We start from the raw sequence: 22965 nt of genomic DNA, 5'->3' as shown, positions 1-22965 counted from the left end.
CTGAACATGTTCCTCAGCCTGTGGAAGAACAACAACAACTTCGGAAGAAGTAAAGACTGGAGTCAAGAGCAAAGAGCTTACTGTTAAAAGCTTCAACTTCAGTGTTGGATGACAGGTCCACTTCACCAGACAGTCACTGACGACAGTCACTGGTCATCGTGAGGAGAGCATGGACCGGTGTGTCGTGACCCTGTTAAACAAAGACATCTGTGAATCAAACCTTTATACCAAACATGTTTTTTTGTAGCAAATTGTTTGCAATGAAACTTACAGGGAAAGGATGTGCAACTTGTTTTTTTCTGCGACTGAGACCTCGCAGGAAGCTGAAGATGTTCCTCAGTCTGTGGAAGAACAACAACACGTTTTGGGCAGAGAAAAGTCACGATTGTGGAGAACATTGTGAGCGTACCAACAGCGCTAAAGTTGGCTCCTCAAATTCATCCCCCACTTTGGTTGTCATCACCTGGATGTTGTCCTTCAGCTGAGGAAGAGGAGCGCACCAGGATGAGAGGAAGGCCTGGACCAGAAGCCAGCCTGCATGCAGAGTCAAAACCAAGTGAGTGATCTTCATAACTTACTTTGAGAGTTGGTTTGCAGCTTATATCATCTCAGCATGATGCCATTTCCCCCAGCACAACAAATCAAGTGTCTCTGCAACAGATCAAGTCAGACCTTAACGAAGGAGATTGCTTCATGAGTCAGTCCAAGGTGATGCTGGACTCAGGTTCTCCAAGACAGGCGACATTTCTTTGACCAGTTGAAATTTACTGTGCAAAACAAGTCTTATTTTATTAAAATACCATTGAAGCTGAATTAAATTTATCATGAACATGCATACTTTGTTCTCATTGAGGACCCCTCGTGCATCTTGTTCCTCTGGATGGCTGTCAAGATGTGATTTGGAGTGGTTGCTGCAAGTCATCTCAGGTGTCCCTTACCCTCCTTCAGAAGATTACCGTTAACACAGATGGACATGCAGGAGGAAAATGGAAAACTGAGGCCAGAATTTCTAAAAGACATCTGTTAAAGTTTTGCCATACAGCACATTTGACAAGAGAAGAAACCCACCAGCAATGAAGAGGATGTGACTTGTTGCTGCCTGGGACTTCGTCCAAGTGCTCACATTGCTGCATTCACAGGAAGGTGAGCATGAAGGAAGGGGAAAAACATTTGATCAACATTGTGAGGATTGTGACCTGTATTCACAGAGTGGACTGTAAAGTGTGGACAACAGTGCAAACCATCAAACTTGTCCCCAACTTCTCTGGCTGCTCCAGTTTGGCTTCAGCACCTTCTGATGTGGTCTTCCAGCTGAGGAAGAAGACATGCAGAGTAAGAACAACAATACATGTCAATTTGCATTAATTTCCCCTGCAGATCATTAAAACTGTTGCACCTGAGTCCACTAAAGGTGGAATGACCGTTTCCTCGTTGCTGATGACCGTCACCACAGTCAGCGCGTCGACCAATGTGTCGTGAGCTCCCTGAAGAAGCCAATAAGACATCTGCGAGTCAAACATTAACCCAACGTCATTAAATTATGTTTTTGAGACGAAACAAGAGACACTGAGCACTCACAGGCAGTTGACCATGTTCCTCAGTCTCTGGAAGAACAAACATTTGAGGACAAAACTGAACACAAGAAGGACCAGTCACACTGCTAATAAAGTTTATTTTCAAGTCTCAACAGCATTTCGGACCTTCTGCACATTCATGTACAACTTGCTTTTGCCCAGCAGGTGCAGGATCTTGGGGGGGCCAGGGTGCTTCTCCTCCACGATGGCTCTTGTTCTGGAAGCTGCCCTGCACGCAGAGTCAAAAAAACAAAACAGGTGAGCACTCTTCAAACTGCACAAGAGAAGGATGTTAAAATGTTTAAGGCAATCTTTGTTTTGCAGCGTGTCAAACCCAGCAGACGTGGCGACAGGCGAGCCTCGTACATCTTGTTCCTCTCGCAGCTCTGCACACAAAAAGCAGGATGTGAGGAGTGGTTGCTGCAAGTCACCCTCCTTCAGAAGATTGGCTTTAACACAGATGAGCATGCAGTAGGAAAATAGTCAACTGAGGCCAGAATTTCTAAAACAAAGACATCTGTTAAGTTTTGCCATACAGCACATTTGACAAGAGATGAAACCCACCAGCAATGAAGAGGATGTGACTTGTTTCTCTCTAGGACTTTGTCCAAACGCTCACAGGAAGCGGAGCATGAAAGAAGGAAAAACATTTGAACAACATTGTGATGATTGTTCAGTGTAGTCACAGAGTGGACTGTCAAGTGTGTGTGGACACCAGTGCAAACATCTCAAACTTGTCCAACTCCTCAGGCTGCTCCACAGTTTGGCTTCAGCATCTTCTGATGTGGTCATCCAGCTGAGTAAGAGAGGACAACATCCAAGGCAAGAAAAAGAGTGAGATCAACAAATACTTGTTGTAATTTGCATTTATTTCTCCTGCGGATTAAAATAAGTTGAACTTGAGCCGACTGAAGCCGGAATGACAGTTTCCTCATTGCTGATGACCATCACCATCAAGACGAGCGCGTCGACCAATGTGTCGTGACCTCCCTGAAGAAGCCAAAAAGACATCGGTGAGTGAACCAAACATTGTGGTTAATTTATGTTTTGAGATGAAACAAGTTTTTCCTGCAACACAGAGCACTCACAGGAAGTTGAACGTGTTCCTCAGTCTCTGGAAGAACAAGAACACAGAAAACTGAACCAGTCAAACTGCTAATTGAGTTTATTTTCAAGTTTCAACAGCATTGAGGACCACCTGCATAGTCACGTAGAACTGTTTTTCCCCAGCAGGTGCAGGATTTTGGGGGCCAAGGTGGTTCTCTGCCACAATGGAACTTGGAAGCCACCCTGCATGCAGAGTAAGCAAGCGACTGAAGCTTTGGTGGAACTGAAGAGACAGGTATAAAAATTTTCATGGCAATCATTTTGTTTTGCGGCATGTCAAACCCAGCCTCGTACACGATCTTGTTACTCACGCAGCACTGGATGAAGTCAAAAGGATGTCAGTCTTCGACGCAGATCAAGTCAGACCTTGAAGCAGGAAATCTGCTTCACTCGTCGGTCCAAGCCGGGTTCAGGTTCTCCAGAGCCAAGATGCTTTTGCACCACCTAGTGGACATGAGCGAAGAGTAGTGAAGGTAACTTACCTCGTTGGGGGTCCGGATTGCAGCTCTGTGCAGCTTTGGGGGAATGGCAGAAGAGAGAAATATTAAACTAAAATGTTTATATCAGCCATTTTGTTTTACAGAGTGTTCAAACCCAGCATCTCAGTCCTCAGGCAGCGGCGCTTCAAGTGGAGGTTGTCATAACTGCACACAGAAGCAGGATGTAAGGAATGTTTGCTGCAAAGGCACAATCTTTTACCATCACCATTGGAGATGAATGCATTTTGGGTGTTGTGACATGTTCCCACCTTAATGATGTCATCACAGGAATAAATCTGTTAGCTTTTGCCACATGGTAGCTCATCATTTGCTGAAACAAATTGAGATATTTTTTGTGTGTACGAGTGTGCGTGTCTCACCAGTGATGCGAGCAGGGCTCTCTAAACAAGAAAGAAAGACACAGTAACATAATTAGCAACGTGACATTTGGTCAGCATGTGTATACAAAGTCGAGCTGCAATAAAAACTTCAAGACGTCATGCTGTGAAAGATACAGAAAGTCTCTTTGGAGTAGATCTTTTAGAATCAGTTTGGCCGCTTAAGACTGACGCCTGTGGACAGAAATTAGACAATTATGAACACACACACAGGTACAGTTGTTATAATTCGGTTAAATTGAGAATATGGCAACCTACCTCCCATGAAACGGCGCTCATTTCCAGATGTTGGAAAGGGTTGGAGCCAATACTTTCATGATCAAGTGCAATGCATTTAGGCATTTATTCATTGCCATACAGGTCAAATAAATGCGTTTGTGTCATTTTAGCAGGCACTTGACGTTATTTAACTTCATTCAGGCAAACGTGTTCGTTCACATGCTAACCAGTTTGATTGGCACGCCGAAAACATGAATTCGTGTTAAAAGTTGGCGAACCAAGTTGAAATGATTTGGCAAAAGAAGAAGTTTGAAGACTGACCTTGTGGAAATGTGTGGAGAGCAGCAGCGGCGTGAGGACGACGGGATGCTGTCAGCCGCTGGAGAAAGAACGCTCATGCAATTAGTCGCAGCTTAAATAGCTTGCAGCTGGTCACGTCATCGCACGTGCGGGTTTTTTTTTTAAGAAAAAGCTTTATTTAACAAAAAGAAAGAAAAAAAACGCATTTAGACGGAAAAACCTTCGAAAATATGTCAGGAAATCTAAATGCAGGACCGAGCGAGGTTCGATCCCATTCCGCCAGCACCGAAGTTCTCGTCGTGATCGTGTGAGCTATCTTCAGTTGGTGTTTACGCTACTTTTGCTCCTATTTCTTACATATGCGCACACGACGCCCAAACGGCAAAACTTGAGACTGTCGCCTGATCCGATAAATACAACCTCCAAATGCGAGTTGGACAAGCCGAGAGTGGTCGAGTGGTCTACGACGTTGCCTAATGTTTAGGTCGGCTCGGGTTCGATTCCTTCTTTCTCCTCCATTTGCTTTCCTTCAATATTTGCATTTATGTGTCGATTTGGAGAAGTGAGGCTCGAACCCGAGACCGCCTGAACCGCCTGAACCGGAGGCAAAGTTTTACACCAATCGACTATCTTATTTGATTTTTTTCGCCAATTTTTGGTCCTATTTATTTTATATTTACTAGCACGGAACGCATAAATAGAACAAACGTCGTGATGTTGGTCAACTCGGTTTGTCGAGTGCTCTAAGTCGTTGACTTTGGTCCGGAAAGACTCGGGTTCGAATCTCTTTCTATTATCCATTTGGAAAGCTTCAATATTTGCATTTCTTTAAAGAAATGAAGCAGCAAGTGAGGAGTCGAACCCGGGTCACCTGGACCAAAGGTAAAGTCTTAGACCATTCGGCCACTCTTGCGTCTCCGGTAAAGTAGATAAGAGCCAATGTGTACTGTCGTGAATGTCGGTCAGTGTCGCCCCGCGATAAATACAACCTCCAAATTCGAACTTGACAAGCCGAAAGTGGTCGAGTGGTCTAAGACATTGACTCTGGTTTACTTTGACTCGTGTTCGATCCCTCTTTCTGCCCTCCACTTGTTCATTCTTTGAGTTTATTTGAATCAGTTAGTGGGGATCGTACACGGGTCATCTGAACCGGAGGCAAAGTTTTACACCACTTGACCATTTTATCTGATTTTTTTAGCAATTTTTTGGTCCTATTTATTTTTCACTAATATGCTGCGGAAGGATAAATACAACAAAAACGCTCACGTGACTGAGCTCGGTTGGTCGAGTAGTCTAAGACGTCAACTTTGGTTTAGAACGAACCAGGTTCGAATCCCTCTTTATTCCCCATTTTGAAAGCTTCAATATTTGGATTTGTTTAAATAAATGAATCAGCAAGGGAGGAATCGAACCCAGGTCACCTGTGCCAAAGGTAAAGTCTTACACCATTCGACCACCCTGGCATGTCCGGTGATGTAGATCAGAGCCAATGTGTAGTGTCGTGAATGTCTCCCAGTGCCGCCCCCCCCAACGCGAGGCGCTCAAGTGCCTTTTTGTTTAAGCTCACTATATATGGCTCTGATGTTGCCTCATTGGAAAGGGGTTGCTCAGAACATCACACAAACACGAGTACTCATTGGACTTTTATTTGCCACATGAACAGACTTCAGGACTGTATTAGTATTTTACTGTTATTATTGTTTTTTGTTTTGTTTTTGTTTCTTTTCTTCCTCTGACTGTAAAGGTTTCCGTTCGATGCGGTAAAGTCAAATGTCGTGAGGAGAACCCGGAACCAACATTATGGCCTCCGTTGGCTCGGACGGATTTTGTTGTCGTACACAAACCAAATCGGGCTGAATTCAGCTACATGTTTGGACGCGGAACTTACAATTTTTGGCAAAAAAGACTCATAAAAGCATGGCTGTTTCTCTCACTTGACGCTGGAATTGATGTTGGGGTAAGTTTTATTAAGTATTAAAATGGCTTGTTTGTGGAGGAAATGGGACTGCTGTCCAGTACAGCGTTAACTTTGTTCTCAGATGTCGTTCGTTCGTTCAAACAAAACTTTATCGTGACCGTACGTCATGAAAACTTTGGAACCGACACAATAGTCACAGTTAGCTGTTTAATCTCAAAGATTAAGCCACGCAAATGTAAATACACAAGGCCTGCAGACGTTTAACCACTGCATTTGGTACACAAACGAGGGCTGCAAGATATAGGAGGAAAAAAAATTCATGACATTGCAATTTTTTATTTTTCAAACCTTTGAGCTATATTGTGTTGTGAAATAATACAGGATCAGTGTTGGGAAAGGTCATTTTTCTACATAAACTAGTTCAAAGTTCAGTTCAAAATGAACTTAATTAGTTCATTTTTTTAAAAATGAACTAATTAAGTTCATAGTTCATAATTTCAAATTTTGAACTAAGTTCACCAGTACAAAAACAACCCCCCCCCCCCCCACACCCTAAATATTCCCCTTAAAATAGTGGTATTTTATTTCCCCATAAAATGCCAAAATTAAAAATATCAAAATTAATAACAGAAAATGGCGAAAATATCATATTTTAACCACACATAGAGTCCAAAACAATTTGTTTGCATCCCGGAGAGACTACCTGTAATATCAATTGCCTTAACTGTCAGAAAAAAATATGTATAATTTATTTTTATTACCCAATTGCAAAAAAAAAATGTGACCGGGACGCGTGAACCGCGATGTAGCGGCGTTTACTGTACACCAACATAATGGGGTGTGGTGGGGTGGGGTGGGGGGTGGGTGTATCTATTCGCCGCTCATGACATTTGTCCATCTGCGATGATAGCCAATAAAGTCACAAGACACAAGACAGATGGTGTACCTAATATTTTGTCCATTTCAGACACTTCATTAGGTATGCATAGGGGGCGGGGCTATATTGGTGACCACTTCATTAATAAATACATTTAACTACTTCCACCTCCTTTTCGGACGAGCAGTACATGGTGTTTCAGTATGGGATATGTGTATTGTATTTTTTGTACTGCATGTTTAAAATAAACTTCAACCAATCGTTGAATTGGTCCAACATGATTATTAAATATAATCCACAGTTGCATAAATTACCTTTCGTTTCTCTTTCATTGCCATATTAATTTAAATTGAAGGTTTTTTTTGTTGTTTTTTTTGGGGGGGGGGAATGCAATGTGACATCTGCAAAAGAAAGACACTGACTGCTTTTGTTTTCCTGACAGGATCGAGGAGGTTTTGAGCGGACACGCAGCCGACAGACGCAAAGTTGTGGGACACGTGGACGGCTCTGCGCTACGATGACTAGGACAACCTGCTTTTGGACAGGTGTGTTTACTGTTTTCATGCAGAGGACGCCATGTTGTGTGCTTGAGGAGGTGTCTGAAGTCACTCGGCCCTTTCTCGGTGTGCTTTGACCTCTGCTTCTTGTACTGCACAACACGGACACGCAATAAGAACATCATTCAACGCTTCTGAACATCTGCTTTTAAATTACATTGGCGCAGCCCAAATAACTATTTTTTAGTAACATGGTGTTGTTTTACTAAGTTATTTCAAAATGCATCTAATTATTAAAAAACTAGGTTGCTGTTATTTGAACGTTAGTTTTTTGGCAACTTGTTAAAAGCACATGAATAGAACCATTGAATGATGTTCTTGTTGTGGGTGCGTGTGTGTGCGCAGTACATGAAGCTTGGCTTTTGCAGTTGGTGCGTGCGCTCACGTCAGCGACATCACACACCTCAAGAGCACAACATGGCGTCCTCTGCCTTTAGCTGCTTTCATGGACAGCCTGCCATCTAGTGTTTGTGCAAATATAATTTCATTGCAATAATGGTTTCAGATTGTAAAGGGAAAAAAATGTTTTTTTGGTACAATATCAGGGTGAACTGCAAAAAGTTTGTTTTATTGCTAACTGTGCCTTCACTGAGTTTAAACTTAGCAATATCATGTACAGCTTTTTTTTTTTCACAATTTGAAACCATTATCTCAATGAAAATAAATTTACAAAAACACTGGATGCCAGGCTGTACATAATGAAAGCACACGAGTGACACTTGGGAAGAGTACATTCTGCCCCCCCCCCCCCCCCCAAAGTGTACCTAATGAAGTGGCCGCCAATGTTCGCATGTTACATACTTTATATGCGAACATTGGCGGCCACTTCATTAGGTACACTTGGGAGTAGAACTTACACCTCCCAAGTGTACCTAATGAAGTGGCCGCCAATGTTCGCATGTAAAGTATACAGATTTGCATATTTCATACTTTATATGCGAACATTGGCGGCCACTTCATTAGGTACACTTGGGAGGAGTAGAACTTACTCTTCTCAAGTGTACCTAATGAAGTGGCCGCTAATGTTCGCATATAAAGTATGTAATATGCAAATTTGCATACTTTATGAGAAGATTGGCGGCCACTTCATAAGGTACACTTGGGAAGAGTAAGTTCTACTTCTCCCCAAAGTGTCACTCGTGTGCTTTAAGCTCAGTTGATGCTTTCATTAGATACACTTGGGAAGAGTAAGTTCTACTCGTCCCAAGTGTACCTAATGAAGTGGCCACCAATGTTTGCATATAAAGTATGAAATATGCACATTTCATACTTTATATGCAAACATTGGCGGCCACTTCATTAGGTACACTTGGGGGGTGGGGGGAAGAGTAGAACGTACTCTTCCCAACTGTACCCAATGAAGTGACTGCCAATTTTTGCAAATATGCAAATTAATTTACATATCCACGCCCACAAATTTGCATACCCGTGGGGGGCCCCACACTTTTTTTGTGTTAGCAGAATGAAGACAGACAAGTTTTTTTCCAACAAGTTTTATTTTTTTGCAGAGTAAAAAGCTAACTTTTTTTATTTTTTATTAAAGCTTACATGTTGGATGACGATGGTCTCCTTGTCGCTGCCTGGTGAAGTCGTCAGCCAGTGGGAAGAGATTGCAGACCTAAGACAAAATGTCAACTTGTGCTGCAAATGTTTTTTGACATGAGGTGAAACTCACCAGTGATGAAAAGGGTGTGAAATTTGTTTTCTGGGACTGTCAAGTGCTCGCACATCTGCATTGCCAGGACTCTGACCATGTTCCCCAGCACCTGTGGAAAAACAACAACAAATTTGGTAGAAGTAAAGACTGGAGTCAAGAGCAAAGAGCTTACCGTTAAAAGCGTCAACTTCAGTGTTGGATGACAGGTCCACTTCACCAGACAGTCACTGATGACAGTTTCCTTGTCTCCGGTCATCGTGAGGAGAGCATGGACCGGTGTGTCGTGACCCTGTTAAACAAAGACATCCGTGAATCAAACCTTTATACCAAACATGGTTTTTTGTAGCAAATTGTTTGCAATGAAACTTACAAGGAAAGGATGTGTGGCTGAGCCCTTGCAGGAAGAACAACAAATTTGCTAGAAGACTGGAGTCAAGAGCTTACCGTTAAAAGCGTCAACTTCAGTGTTGGATGACAGGTCCACTTCACCAGACAGTCACTGACGACAGTTTCCTCGTCACCCGTCATCGTGAGGAGAGCATGGACCGGTGTGCCGTGACCCTGGAAAACAAACAAACAAAGACATCAGACCTTTATACCCAACATGGTTTTTTTTTGTAGCAAATTGTTTGCAATGAAACTTACAGGGAAAGGATGTGCAACTTGTTTTTTTGCTGCGACTGAGCCCTCACAGGAAGCTGAACATGTTCCTCAGCCTGTGGAAGAACAACAACAAATTTGGAAGAAGTAAAGACTGGAGTCAAGAGCAAAGAGCTTACCGTTAAAAGCTTCAACTTCAGTGTTGGATGACAGGTCCACTTCACCAGGTAGTCACTGACGGCAGTTTCCTTGTCGCTGTTGATAGTCACTGGTCATCGTGAGGAGAGCGTGGACCGGTGTGTCGTGACCCTGGAAAACAAAGACATCAGTGAATCAAACCTTTATATCCAACAGGTTTTTTGTAGAAAATTGTTTGCAATGAAACTTACAACGAAAGGATGTGCAACTTGTTTTTTCTGCAACTGAGACCTCGCAGGAAGCTGAAGATGTTCCTCAGCCTGTGGAAGAACAACAACACGTTTTTGGGCAGAGAAAAGTCACGATTGTGGAGAGCATTGTGAGCGTACCAAAGTTGGCTCCTCAAATTCATCCCCCACTTTGGTTGTCATCACCTGGATGTTGTCCTTCAGCTGAGGAAGAGAAGCGCACCTGGATGAGAGGAAGGCCTGGACCGGAAGCCAGCCTGCATGCAGAGTCAAAACCAAAAAGCAGGTGAGTGATCTTCAAAACTTACTTTCAGATTTGGTTTGCAGCTTATATCTCAGCATGGTGGACAGGAAGTTGGTCATGATGCCATTTCCCCCACCACAACAAATCAAGTACTTGCATTCATCAAGTGTCTCTGCAACAGATCAAGTCAGACCTTAACGAAGGAGATTGCTTCATGAGTCAGTCCAAGGTGCGTGGTGATGCTGGACTCAGGTTCTCCAAGACGGGCGACATTTCTTTGACCAGTTGAAATTTACTGTGCAAAACAAGACAAGTCTTATTTTATTAAAATACCATTGAAGCTGAATTAAATTTATCATGAACATGCATACTTTCTCATTGAGGACCCCTTGTAGCTCTGCATGACGTCAACAAGAGGCCGTCAAGACTGCACACAAAAAGCAGGATGTGAGGAGTGGTTGCTGCAAGTCACCCTCCTTCAGAAGATTGCCTTTAACACAGATGTGCATGCAGTAGGAAAATAGTCAACTGAGGCCAGAATTTCTAAAACAAAGACATCTGTTAAGTTTTGCCATACAGCACATTTGACAAGAGATGAAACCCACCAGCAATGAAGAGGATGTGACTCGTTTCTCTCTGGGACTTTGTCCAAGCGCTCACAGGAAGCGGAGCATGAAGGAAGGAAAAACATTTGAACAACATTGTGATGATTGTTCAGTGTATTCACAGAGTGGACTGTCAAGTGTGTGTGGACACCAGTGCAAACATCTCAAACTTGTCCAACTCCTCAGGCTGCTCCACAGTTTGGCTTCAGCATCTTCTGATGTGGTCATCCAGCTGAGTAAGAGATGACAACATGCAAGGCAAGAAAAAGAGTGAGATCAACAAATACTTGTTGTAATTGGCATTTATTTCTCCTGCAGATTAAAATAAGTTGCACTTGAGCCGACTGAAGCCGGAATGACAGTTTCCTCATTGCTGATGACCATCACCATCAAGACGAGCGCGTCGACCAATGTGTCGTGACCTCCCTGAAGAAGCCAAAAAGACATCGGTGAGTGAACCAAACATTGTGGTTAATTTATGTTTTGAGATGAAACAAGTTTTCCCTGCAACACAGAGCACTCACAGGAAGTTGAACGTGTTCCTCAGTCTCTGGAAGAACAAGAACACATTTGAGGGCACAGAAAACTGAACCAGTCAAACTGCTAATTGAGTTTATTTTCAAGTTTCAACAGCATTGAGGACCACCTGCATAGTCACGTAGAACTGTTTTTCCCCAGCAGGTGCAGGATCTTGGGGGCCAAGGTGGTTCTCTGCCACAATGGAACTTGTCCTGGAAGCCACCCTGCATGCAGAGTAAGTAAGCAAGCAACTGACTGAAGCTTTGGTGGAACTGAAGAAGAGACAGGTTTAAAAATGTTCATGGCAATCATTTTGTTTTGCGGCATGTCAAATCCAGCCTCGTACACGATCTTGTTACTCACGCAGCGCTGGATGAAGTCAAAAGGATGTCAGTCTTTGACGCAGATCAAGTCAGACCTTGAAGCAGGAAATCTGCTTCACTCGTCGGTTCAAGCAGGGTTCAGGTTCTCCAGGGCCAAGATGCTTTTGCACCACCTAGTGGACATGAGCGAAGAGTAGTGAAGGTAACTTACCTTGTTGGGGGTCCGGATTGCAGCTCTGTGCAGCTTTGGGGGAATGACAGAAGAGAGAAATATATTAAACTAAAATGTTTATATCAGCCATTTTGTTTTACAGAGTGTTCAAACCCAGCGAGGGCCAGCTGCAGCCTCAAAGTCCAGCATCTCAGTCCTCAGGCAGCGGCGCTTCAAGTGGAGGTTGTCATAACTGCACACAGAAGCAGGATGTAAGGAATGTTTGCTGCAAAGGCACAATCTTCTACCATCACCATTGGAGATGAATGCATTTTGGGTGTTGTGACATGTTCCCACCTTAATGATGTCATCACAGGAATAAATGTTAGCTTTTGCCACATGGTAGCTCATCATTTGCTGAAACAAATTGAGATATTTTTTGTGTGTACGAGTGTGCGTGTCTCACCAGTGATGCGAGCAGGGCTCTCTAAACAAGAACGAAAGACACAGTAACATAATTAGCAACGTGACATTTGACGTCATGCTGTGAAAGATACAGAAAGTCTGAAGTAGATCTTTTAGAATCAGTTTGGCCGCTTAAGACGGAAGCCTGTGGACAGAAATTAGACAATTATGAACACACACACACATAAGTACAGTTGTTATAATTCGGTTAAATTGAGAATATGGCAACCTACCTCCCACGAAACGGTGCTCTTCTCCAGATGTTGGAAAGGGTTGGAGCCAATACTTTCATGCTCAAGTGCAATACATTTAGGCATTTATTCATTGCCATACAGGTCAAATAAATGCGTTTGTGTCATTTTAGCAGGCACTTGACGTTATTTAACTTCATTCAGGCAAACGTTCGTTCGCATGTTAACTAGTTTAATTGGCACGCCGAAAACATGAATTCGTGTTAAAAGTTGGCGAACCAAGTTGAAATGATTTGGCAAAAGAAGAAGTTTGAAGACTGACCTTGTGGAAATGTGTGGAGAGCAGCAGCGGCGTGAGGACGACGGGATGCTGTCAGCCGCTGGAGAAAGAACGCTCATGCAATTAGTCGCAGCTTAAATAGCTTGCAGCTGGTCACGTCATCGCACGTGCGGATTTTTTTTTTAAGAAAAAGCTTTATTTAACATAAAGAGAGAAAAAAAACGCATTTTGACGGAAAAACCTTCGAAAATATGTCAGGAAGGCTAAATGCAGGACCGAGCGAGGTTCGATTCCGGTCCGCCAGCACCGAAGTTCTCGTCGTGATCGTGTGAGCTATCTTCAGTTGGTGTTTCCGGTACTTTTGCTCCTATTTCTTACATTTGCGCAGACGACGCCCAAACGTCAAAACTTGAGACTGTCGCCTGATCCGATAAATACAACCTCCAAATGCGAGTTGGACAAACCGAGATTGGTCGAGTGGTCTACGACGTTGCTTAATGTTTAGGTCGGCTCGGGTTCGATTCCTTCTTTCTCCTCCATTTGCTGTCCTTCAATATTTGCATTTATGTGTCGATTTGGAGAAGTGAGGCTCGAACCCGAGACCGCCTGAACCGGAGGCAAAGTTTTACACCAATCGACTATCTTATTTGAAGTTTTTCGCCAATTTTTGGTCCTATTTATTTTATATTTACTAGCACGGAACGCATAAATAGAACAAACGTCGTGATGTTCGTCAGCTCGGTTTGTCGAGTGCTCTAAGTCGTTGACTTTGGTCCGGAAAGAGTCGGGCTCGAATCCCTTTCTATTATCCATTTGGAAAGCTTCAATATTTGCATTTCTTTAAAGAAATGAAGAAGCAAGTGAGGAGTCGAACCCGGGTCACCTGGACCAAAGGTAAAGTCTTAGACCATTCGGCCACTCTTGCGTGTCCGGTGAAGTTGATAAGCGCCAATGTGTACTGTCGTGAATGTCGGTCAGTGTCGCCCCCCCCAACGCGAGGCGCTCAAGTGCCTTTTTCTTTAAGCTGTGTTCACCATTTTTGGTGGGTTACTGAGGTCGCCTGATCCGATAAATACAACGTCCAAATTCGAACTTGACAAGCCGAAAGTGGTCGTGTGGTCTAAGACATTGACTCTGGTTTACTTTGACTCGTGTTCGATCCCTCTTTCTGCCCTCCACTTGTTCATTCTTCGAATTTATTTGAATCAGTTAGTGGGGATCGTACACGGGTCATCTGAACCGGAGGCAAAGTTTTACACCGCTTGACCATTTTATCTGATTTTTTAGCAATTTTTTGGTCCTATTTATTTTTCACTAATATGCTGCGGAAGGATAAATACAACAAAAACGCTCACGTTACTGAGCTCGGTTGGTCGAGTAGTCTAAGACGTCAACTTTGGTTTAGAACGAACCATGTTCGAATCCCTCTTTATTCCCCATTTTGAAAGCTTCAATATTTGGATTTGTTTAAATAAATGAATCAGCAAGGGAGGAATCGAACCCGGGTCACCTGTGCCAAAGGTGAAGTCTTACACCATTCGGCCACCCTGGCGTGTCCGGTGATGTAGATAAGTGTCAATGTGTAGTGTCGTGAATGTCTCCCAGTGCCCCCCCCCCTCCAACGCGAGGCGCTCAAGTGCCTTTTTTTTTAAGATCACTATATATGGCTCTGATGTTGCCTCATTGGAAAGGGGTTGCTCAGAACATCACACAAACACGAGTACTCATTGGACTTTTATTTGCCACATGAACAGACTTCAGGACTGTATTAGTATTTTACTATTATTATTGTTTTTTGTTTTGTTTTTGTTTCTTTTCTTCCTCTGACTGTAAAGGTTTCCGTTCGATGCGGTAAAGTCAATGTCGTGAGGAGAACCCGGAACCAACATTATGGCGTCCGTTGGCCCGGACGGATTTTGTTGTCGTACACAAAACAAATCGGGCTGAATTCAGCTGCACGTTTGGACGCGGAACTTACAATTTTTGGCAAAAAAGACTCATAAAACCATGGCTGTTTCTCTCACTTGACGCTGGAATTGATGTTGGGGTAAGTTTTATTAAGTATTAAAATGGCTTGTTTGTGGAGGAAATGGGACTGCTGTCCAGTACAGCGTTAACTTTGTTCTCAGATGTCGTTCGTTCGTTCAAACAAAACTTTATCGTGACCGTACGTCATGAAAACTTTTTGGAACCGACACAATAGTCACAGTTAGCCGTTTAATCTCAAAGATTAAGCCACGCAAATGTAAATACACAAGGCCTGCAGACGTTTAACCACTGCATTTGGTACACAAACGAGGGCGGCAAGATATAGGAGGGAAAAAAATTCATGACATTGCAATTTTTTATTTTTCAAACCTTTGAGCTATATTGTGATGTGAAATAATACAGGATCAGTGTTGGGAAAGGTCATTTTTCCACATAAACTAGTTCAAAGTTCAGTTCATCGTTTTAAAAATGAACTAATTAAGTTAATAGTTCATAATTTGATAATTTGAATTGATGTTGTGACATCTGCAAAAGAAAGACACTGACTGCTTTTGTTTTCCTGACAGGATCGAGGAGGTTTTGAGCGGACACGCAGCCGACAGACGCAAAGTTGTGGGACACGTGGACGGCTCTGCGCTACGATGACGAGGACAACCTGCTTTTGGACAGGTGTGTTGACTGTTTTCATGCAGAGGACGCCAAGTTGTGTGCTTGAGGAGGTGTCTGAAGTCACTCGGCCCTTTCTCGGTGTGCTTTGACCTCTGCTTCTTGTACTGCACAACACGGACACGCAATAAGAACATCATTCAACGGTTCTGAACATCTGCTTTTAAATTACATTGGCGCAGCCCAAATAACTTTTTTTTAGTAACATGGTGTTGTTTTACTAAGTTATTTCAAAATGCATCTAATTATTAAAAAACTAGGTTGCTGTTATTTGAACGTTAGTTTTTTGGCAACTTGTTAAAAGCACATGAATAGAACCATTGAATGATGTTCTTGTTGTGGGTGCGTGCGGCGCAGTACATGAAGCTCGGCTTTTGCAGTTGGTGCGTGCGCTCACGTCAGCGACATCACAGACCTCCTCAAGAGCACAACATGGCGTCCTCTGCCTTTAGCTGCTTTCATGTACAGCCTGCCATCTAGTGTTTGTGCAAATATAATTTCATTGCAATAATGGTTTCAGATTGTAAAGGAAAAAAAATGTTTTTTTGGTACTATATCAGGGTGAACTGCAAAAAGTTTGTTTTACTGCTAACTGTGCCTTCACTGAGTTTAAACTTAGCAATATCATGTACAGCTTTTTTTCTTTACAATTTGAAACCATTATCTCAATGAAAATAAATTTACAAAAACACTGGATGTCAGGCTGTACATAATGAAAGCACACGAGTGACACTTGGGAAGAGTACATTCTACCCCTCCCCCAAAGTGTACCTAATGAAGTGGCCGCCAATGTTCGCATGTAAAGTATGAAATTTGCATATTAGATACTTTATATGCGAACATTGGCGGCCACTTCATTAGGTACACTTGGGAGGAGAAGAACTTACACTTCCCAAGTGTACCTAATGAAGTGGCCGCCAATGTTCGCATGTAAAGTATACAGATTTGCATATTTCATACTTTATATGCGAACATTGGCGGCCACTTCATTAGGTACACTTGGGAGGAGAAGAACTTACACTTCCCAAGTGTACCTAATGAAGTGGCCGCTAATGTTCGCATATAAAGTATGTAATATGCAAATTTTATACTTTACATGCGAACATTGGCGGCCACTTCATTAGGTAAACTTGGGAAGTGTATGTTCTACTGCTCCCAAGTGTACCTAATGAAGTGGCTGCCAATGTTCGCGTATGAAATATGCAATTTTGCATAGTTTATGAGAACATTGGCGGCCACTTCATGAGGTACACTTGGGAAGTGTCAGTTCTACTTCTCCCAAGTGTCACTCATGTGCTTTAAGCTTTCATTAGATACACTTGGGAAGAGTAAGTTCTACTCGTCCCAAGTGTACCTCATGAAGTGGCCGCCAATGTTTGCATATAAAGTATGAAATATGCAAATATTGGCGGCCACTTCATGAGGTATACTTGGGTTGGGGGAGGAGGAGAGTAGAACGTACTCTTCCCAAGTGTACCAAATGAAGCGGCTGCCAATTTTTGCATATAAAGTGTGCAAATATGCAAATTAATTTGCATATCCGTGGGGGGGGGCACACACTTTTTTGTGTTAGAAGAATGAAGTCAGACACGTTTTTTCCAACAAGTTTTATTTTTTTGCAGAGTAAAAAGCAAACTTTTTTTTTTTTTTTTTTTTTTTAAAGCTTACATGTTGGATGACGATGGTCTCCTTGTCGCTGCCTGGTGAAGTCGTCGGCCAGTGGGAAGAGATTGCAGACCTAAGACAAAATGTCAACTTGTGCTGCAAATGTTTTTTGACATGGAGGTGAAACTCACCAGTGACGAAAAGGGTGTGAAATTTGTTTTCTGGGACTGTCAAGTGCTCGCACATCTGCATTGCCAGGACTCTGACCATGTTCCCCAGCACCTGTGGAAAAACAACAACAAATTTGGTAGAAGGAAAGACTGGAGTCAAGAGCAAAGAGCTTACCGTTAAAAGAGTCAACTTCAGTGTTGGATGACAGGTCCACTTCACCAGGCAGTCACTGACGACAGTTTCCTCGTCACCGGTCATCGTGAGGAGAGCATGGACCGGTGTGCCGTGACCCTGGAAAACAAAGACATCCGTGAATCAAACCTTTATACCAAACATGTTTTTTTTGTAGCAAATTGTTTGCAATGAAACTTACAGGGAAAGGATGTGCAACTTGTTTTTTCTGCAACTGAGACCTTGCAGGAAGTTGAAGATGTTCCTCAGCCTGTGGAAGAACAACAACACGTTTTGGGCAGAGAAAAGTCACAATTGTGGAGACCATTGTGAGCGTACCAAAGTTGGCTCCTCAAATTCATCCCCCACTTTTGGTTGTCATCACCTGGATGTTGTCCTTCAGCTGAGGAAGAGGAGCGCACCAGGATGAGGAGAGGAAGGCCTGGACCGGAAGCCAGCCTGCATGCAGGGTCAAAACCAAAAAGCAGGTGAGTGATCTTCAAAACTTACTTTCAGCTTTGGTTTGCAGCTTATATCATCTCAGCATGGTGGACAGGAAGTTGATCATGATGCCATTTCCCCCACCACAACAAATCAAGTACTTGCATTCATCAAGTGTCTCTGCAACAGATCAAGTCAGACCTTAACGAAGGAGATTGCTTCATGAGTCAGTCCAAGGTGCATGGTGATGCTGGACTCAGGTTCTCCAAGACGGGCGACATTTCTTTGACCAGTTGAAATTGACTGTGCAAAACAAGACAAGTCTTATTTTATTAAAATACCATTGAAGCTGAAATAAATTTATCATGAATATGCATACTTTGTTCTCATTGAGGACCCCTCGTGCATCTTGTTCCTCTCGCTGCTCTGGATGGCTGTCAAGACGTGATGTGAGGGGTGGTTGCTGCAAGTCATCTCAGGTGTCCCTTACCCTCCTTCAGAAGATTACCTTTAACACAGATGGACATGCAGGAGGAAAATGGAAAACTGAGGCCAGAATTTCTAAAAGACATCTGTTAAGTTTTGCCATACAGCACATTTGACAAGAGAAGAAACCCACCAGCAATGAAGAGGATGTGACTTGTTGCTGCCTGGGACTTCGTCCAAGTGCTCACATTGCTGCATTCACAGGAAGCTGAGCATGAAGGAAGGAAAAACATTTGATCAACATTGTGAGGATTGTGACCTGTATTCACAGAGTGGACTGTAAAGTGTGGACACCAGTGCAAACCATCAAACTTGTCCCCAACTTCTCTGGCTGCTCCAGTTTGGCTTCTGCACCTTCTGATGTGCTCTTCCAGCTGAGGAAGAAGACATGCAGAGTAAGAACAATAATACATGTTGTAAATTTGCATTAATTTCCCCTGCAGATTAAAAATGTTGCACCAGAGTCCACTAAAAGGTGGAATGACCGTTTCCTCGTTGCTGATGACCGTCACCACAGTCAGCGCGTCGACCAATGTGTCGTGAGCTCCCTGAGGAAGCCAATAAGACAGAGAGAGTCAAACATTAACCCAACGTCATTAAATTATGTTTTTGAGGACAAAACTGAACACAAGAAGGACCAGTCACACTGCTAATCAAGTTTATTTTCAAGTCTCAACAGCATTTCGGACCTTCTGCACATTCATGTACAACTTGCTTTTGCCCAGCAGGTGCATGATCTTGGGGGGGCCAGGGTGCTTCTCCACGATGGCTCTTGTTCTGGAAGCTGCCCTGCACGCAGAGTCAAAAAAACAAAAACAGGTGAGCACTCTTCAAACTGCACAAGAGAAGGATGTTAAAATGTTTAAGGCAATCTTTGTTTTGCAGCGTGTCAAACCCAGCAGACGTGGCGACAGGCGAGCCTCGTACATCTTGTTCCTCTCGCAGCTCTGCATGACGTCAACACTGCACACAAAAAGCAGGATGTGAGGAGTGGTTGCTGCAAGTCACCCTCCTTCAGAAGATTGCCTTGAACACAGATGAGCATGCAGTAGGAAAATAGTCAACTGAGGCCAGAATTTCTAAAACAAAGACATCTGTTACGTTTTGCCATACAGCACATTTGACAAGAGATGAAACCCACCAGCAATGAAGAGGATGTGACTTGTTTCTCTCTGGGACTTTGTCCAAGCGCTCACAGGAAGGAAAAACATTTGAACAACATTGTGATGATTGTTCAGTGTATTCACAGAGTGGACTGTCAAGTGTGTGTGGACACCAGTGCAAACATCTCAAACTTGTCCAACTCCTCAGGCTGCTCCACAGTTTGGTTTCAGCATCTTCTGATGTGGTCATTCAGCTGAGTAAGAGATGACAACATGCAAGGCAAGAAAAAGAGTGAGGATCAACAAATATGTTGTAATTTGCATTTATTTCTCCTGCAGATTAAAATAAGTTGCACTTGAGCCGACTGAAGCCGGAATGACAGTTTCCTCATTGCTGATGACCATCACAATCAAGACGAGCGCGTCGACCAATGTGTCGTGACCTCCCTGAAGAAGCCAAAAAGACATCGGTGAGTGAACCAAACATTGTGGTTAATTTATGTTTTGAGATGAAACAAGTTTTTCCTGCAACACAGAGCACTCACAGGAAGTTGAACGTGTTCCTCAGTCTCTGGAAGAACAAGAACACATTTGAGGGCACAGAAAACTGAACCAGTCAAACTGCTAATTGAGTTTATTTTCAAGTTTCAACAGCATTGAGGACCACCTGCATAGTCACGTAGAACTGTTTTTCCCCAGCAGGTGCAGGATCTTGAGGGCCAAGGTGGTTCTCTGCCACAATGGAACTTGTCCTGGAAGCCACCCTGCATGCAGAGTAAGTAAGCAAGCAACTGAAGCTTTGGTGGAACTGAAGAAGAGACAGGTTTAAAAATTTTCATGGCAATCATTTTGTCTTGCGGCATGTCAAATCCAGCCTCGTACACGATCTTGTTACTCACGCAGCGCTGGATGAAGTCAAAAGGATGTCAGTCTTTGACCCAGATCAAGTCAGACCTTGAAGCAGGAAATCTGCTTCACTCGTCGGTTCAAGCCGGGTTCAGGTTCTCCAGGGCCAAGATGCTTTTGCACCACCTAGTGGACATGAGCGAAGAGTAGTGAAGGTAACTTACCTTGTTGGGGGTCCGTCTGTGCAGCTTTGGGGGAATGACAGAAGAGAGAAATATGTTAAACTCAAATGTTTATATAAGCCATTTTGTTTTACAGAGTGTTCAAACCCAGCGGCGCTTCAAGTGGAGGTTGTCATAACTGCACACAGAAGCAGGATGTAAGGAATGTTTGCTGCAAAGGCACAATCTTTTACCATCACCATTGGAGATGAATGCATTTTGGGTGTTGTGACATGTTCCCACCTTAATGATGTCATCACAGGAATAAATCTGTTAGCTTTTGCCACATGGTAGCTCATCATTTGCTGAAACAAATTGATATATTTTTTCATGTGTACGAGTGTGCGTGTCTCACCAGTGATGCGAGCAGGGCTCTCTAAACAAGAAAGAAAGACACAGTAACATAATTAGCAACGTGACATTTGGTCAGCATGTGTATACAAAGTCGAGCTGCAATAAAAACTTCAAGACGTCATGCTGTGAAAGATACAGAAAGTCTCTGAAGTAGATCTTTTAGAATCAGTTTGGCCGCTTAAGACGGAAGCCTGTGGACAGAAATTAGACCATTATGAACACACACACACACACACAGGTACAGTTGTTATAATTCGGTTAAATTGAGAATATGGCAACCTACCTCCCACGAAACGGCGCTCTTCTCCAGATGTTGGAAAGGGTTGGAGCCAATACTTTCATGATCAAGTGCAATGCATTTAGGCATTTATTCATTGCCATACAGGTCAAATAAATGCGTTTGTGTCATTTTAGCAGGCACTTGACGTTATTTAACTTCATTCAGGCAAACGTGTTCGTTCGCATGTTAACTAGTTTGATTGGCACGCCGAAAACATTAATTCGTGTTAAAAGTTAGCGAACCAAGTTGAAATGATTTGGCAAAAGAAGAAGTTTGAAGACTGACCTTGTGGAAATGTGTGGAGAGCAGCAGCGGCGTGAGGACGACGGGAGAAAGAACGCTCATGCAATTAGTCGCAGCTTAAATAGCTTGCAGCTGGCCACGTCATCGCACGTGCGGATTTTTTTTTAAGAAAAAGCTTTATTTAACATAAAGAGAGAAAAAAAACGCATTTTGACGGAAAAACCTTCGAAAATATGTCAGGAAGGCTAAATGCAGGACCGAGCGAGGTTCGATTCCGGTCCGCCAGCACCGAAGTTCTCGTCGTGATCGTTTGAGCTATCTTCAGTTGGTGTTTCCGGTACTTTTGCTCCTATTTCTTACATTTGCGCACACGACGCCCAAACGTCAAAACTTGAGACTGTCGCCTGATCCGATAAATACAACCTCCAAATGCGAGTTGGACAAGCCGAGAGTGGTCGAGTGGTCTACGACGTTGCCTAATGTTTAGGTCGGCTCGGGTTCGATTCCTTCTTTCTCCTCCATTTGCTGTCCTTCAATATTTGCATTTATGTGTCGATTTGGAGAAGTGAGGCTCGAACCCGAGACCGCCTGAACCGGAGGCAAAGTTTTACACCAATCGACTATCTTATTTGAATTTTTTTTTTTTTTTTTGGTCCTATTTATTTTATATTTACTAGCACGGAATGCATAAATAGAACAAACGTCGTGATGTTGGTCAACTCGGTTTGTCGAGTGCTCTAAGTCGTTGACTTTGGTCCGGAAGGACTCGGGTTCGAATCCCTTTCTATTATCCATTTGGAAAGCTTCAATATTTGCATTTCTTTAAAGAAATGAAGCAGCAAGTGAGGAGTCGAACCCGGGTCACCTGGACCAAAGGTAAAGTCTTAGACCATTCGGCCACTCTTGCGTGTCCGGTAAAGTAGATAAGAGCCAATGTGTACTGTCGTGAATGTCGGCCAGTGTCGCCCCCCCCAACGCGAGGCGCTCAAGTGCCTTTTTTTTTAAGCTCTGTTCACCATTTTTGGTGGGTGACTGCAGTAGCCTGATCCGATAAATACAACCTCCAAATTCCAACTTGACAAGCCGAAAGTGGTCGAGTGGTCTAAGACATTGACTGTGGTTTACTTTGACTCGTGTTCGATCCCTCTTTCTGCCCTCCACTTGTTCATTCTTTGAATTTATTTGAATCAGTTAGTGGGGATCGTACACGGGTCATCTGAACCGGAGGCAAAGTTTTACACCGCTTGACCATTTTATCTGATTTTTTTTTTTCAATTTTTTGGTCCTATTTATTTTTCACTAATATGCTGCGGAAGGATAAATACAACAAAAACGCTCACGTTACTCAGCTCGGCTGGTCGAGTAGTCTAAGACGTCAACTTTGGTTTGGAACGAACCAGGTTCGAATCCCTCTTTATTCCCCATTTTGAAAGCTTCAATATTTGCATTTGTTTAAATAAATGAATCAGCAAGGGAGGAATCGAACCCGGGTCACCTGTGCCAAAGGTAAAGTCTTACACCATTCGGCCACCCTGTCGT

The 22965-nt window shown here is 43.2% G+C and overlaps 3 long non-coding RNA genes across 17 annotated transcripts; all 3 read left to right on the top strand.

Moving 5' to 3' along the window:
• The first annotated feature begins 1149 nt into the window (after positions 1-1149).
• On the top strand, positions 1150-3472 carry LOC133471587 (uncharacterized). Its single transcript, XR_009786279.1, has 6 exons — positions 1150-1332; positions 1737-1832; positions 1899-2587; positions 2805-2916; positions 2997-3154; positions 3265-3472. It is a non-coding gene; the product is annotated as an uncharacterized LOC133471587 (long non-coding RNA).
• An 897-nt stretch (positions 3473-4369) lies between these two features.
• LOC133471585 (uncharacterized) lies at positions 4370-12327 on the top strand. Of its 6 annotated transcripts, none has more exons than XR_009786264.1 (9): positions 4370-4384; positions 5822-6034; positions 7315-7417; positions 8973-10358; positions 10498-11157; positions 11240-11370; positions 11600-11675; positions 11779-11965; positions 12078-12327. It is a non-coding gene; the product is annotated as an uncharacterized LOC133471585 (long non-coding RNA). The 6 variants fall into 6 exon arrangements; XR_009786266.1 differs by lacking the exon at positions 4370-4384 and having other exon boundaries at positions 5717-6034; positions 8973-10203; positions 10277-10358; XR_009786265.1 differs by lacking the exon at positions 4370-4384 and having other exon boundaries at positions 5718-6034; positions 10498-10545; positions 10700-11157.
• A 780-nt stretch (positions 12328-13107) lies between these two features.
• LOC133471586 (uncharacterized) lies at positions 13108-20832 on the top strand. 10 transcript variants are annotated; one of them, XR_009786275.1, is made up of 11 exons: positions 14484-14897; positions 15406-15508; positions 17169-17940; positions 18083-18130; positions 18288-18774; positions 19108-19198; positions 19265-19740; positions 19822-19952; positions 20182-20257; positions 20357-20543; positions 20647-20832. It is a non-coding gene; the product is annotated as an uncharacterized LOC133471586 (long non-coding RNA). The 10 variants fall into 10 exon arrangements; XR_009786271.1 differs by adding an exon at positions 13108-13205 and having other exon boundaries at positions 14686-14897; positions 17169-18774; XR_009786273.1 differs by having other exon boundaries at positions 14482-14897; positions 17169-17781; positions 17856-18774.
• Positions 20833-22965: the final 2133 nt, after the last annotated feature.

The sequence above is a fragment of the Phyllopteryx taeniolatus genome, chromosome 22 (genome assembly GCF_024500385.1).
Source record: "Phyllopteryx taeniolatus isolate TA_2022b chromosome 22, UOR_Ptae_1.2, whole genome shotgun sequence".
Classification (NCBI taxonomy): domain Eukaryota; kingdom Metazoa; phylum Chordata; class Actinopteri; order Syngnathiformes; family Syngnathidae; genus Phyllopteryx; species Phyllopteryx taeniolatus.
This window is presented reverse-complemented; position numbering and strand designations above follow the sequence as displayed.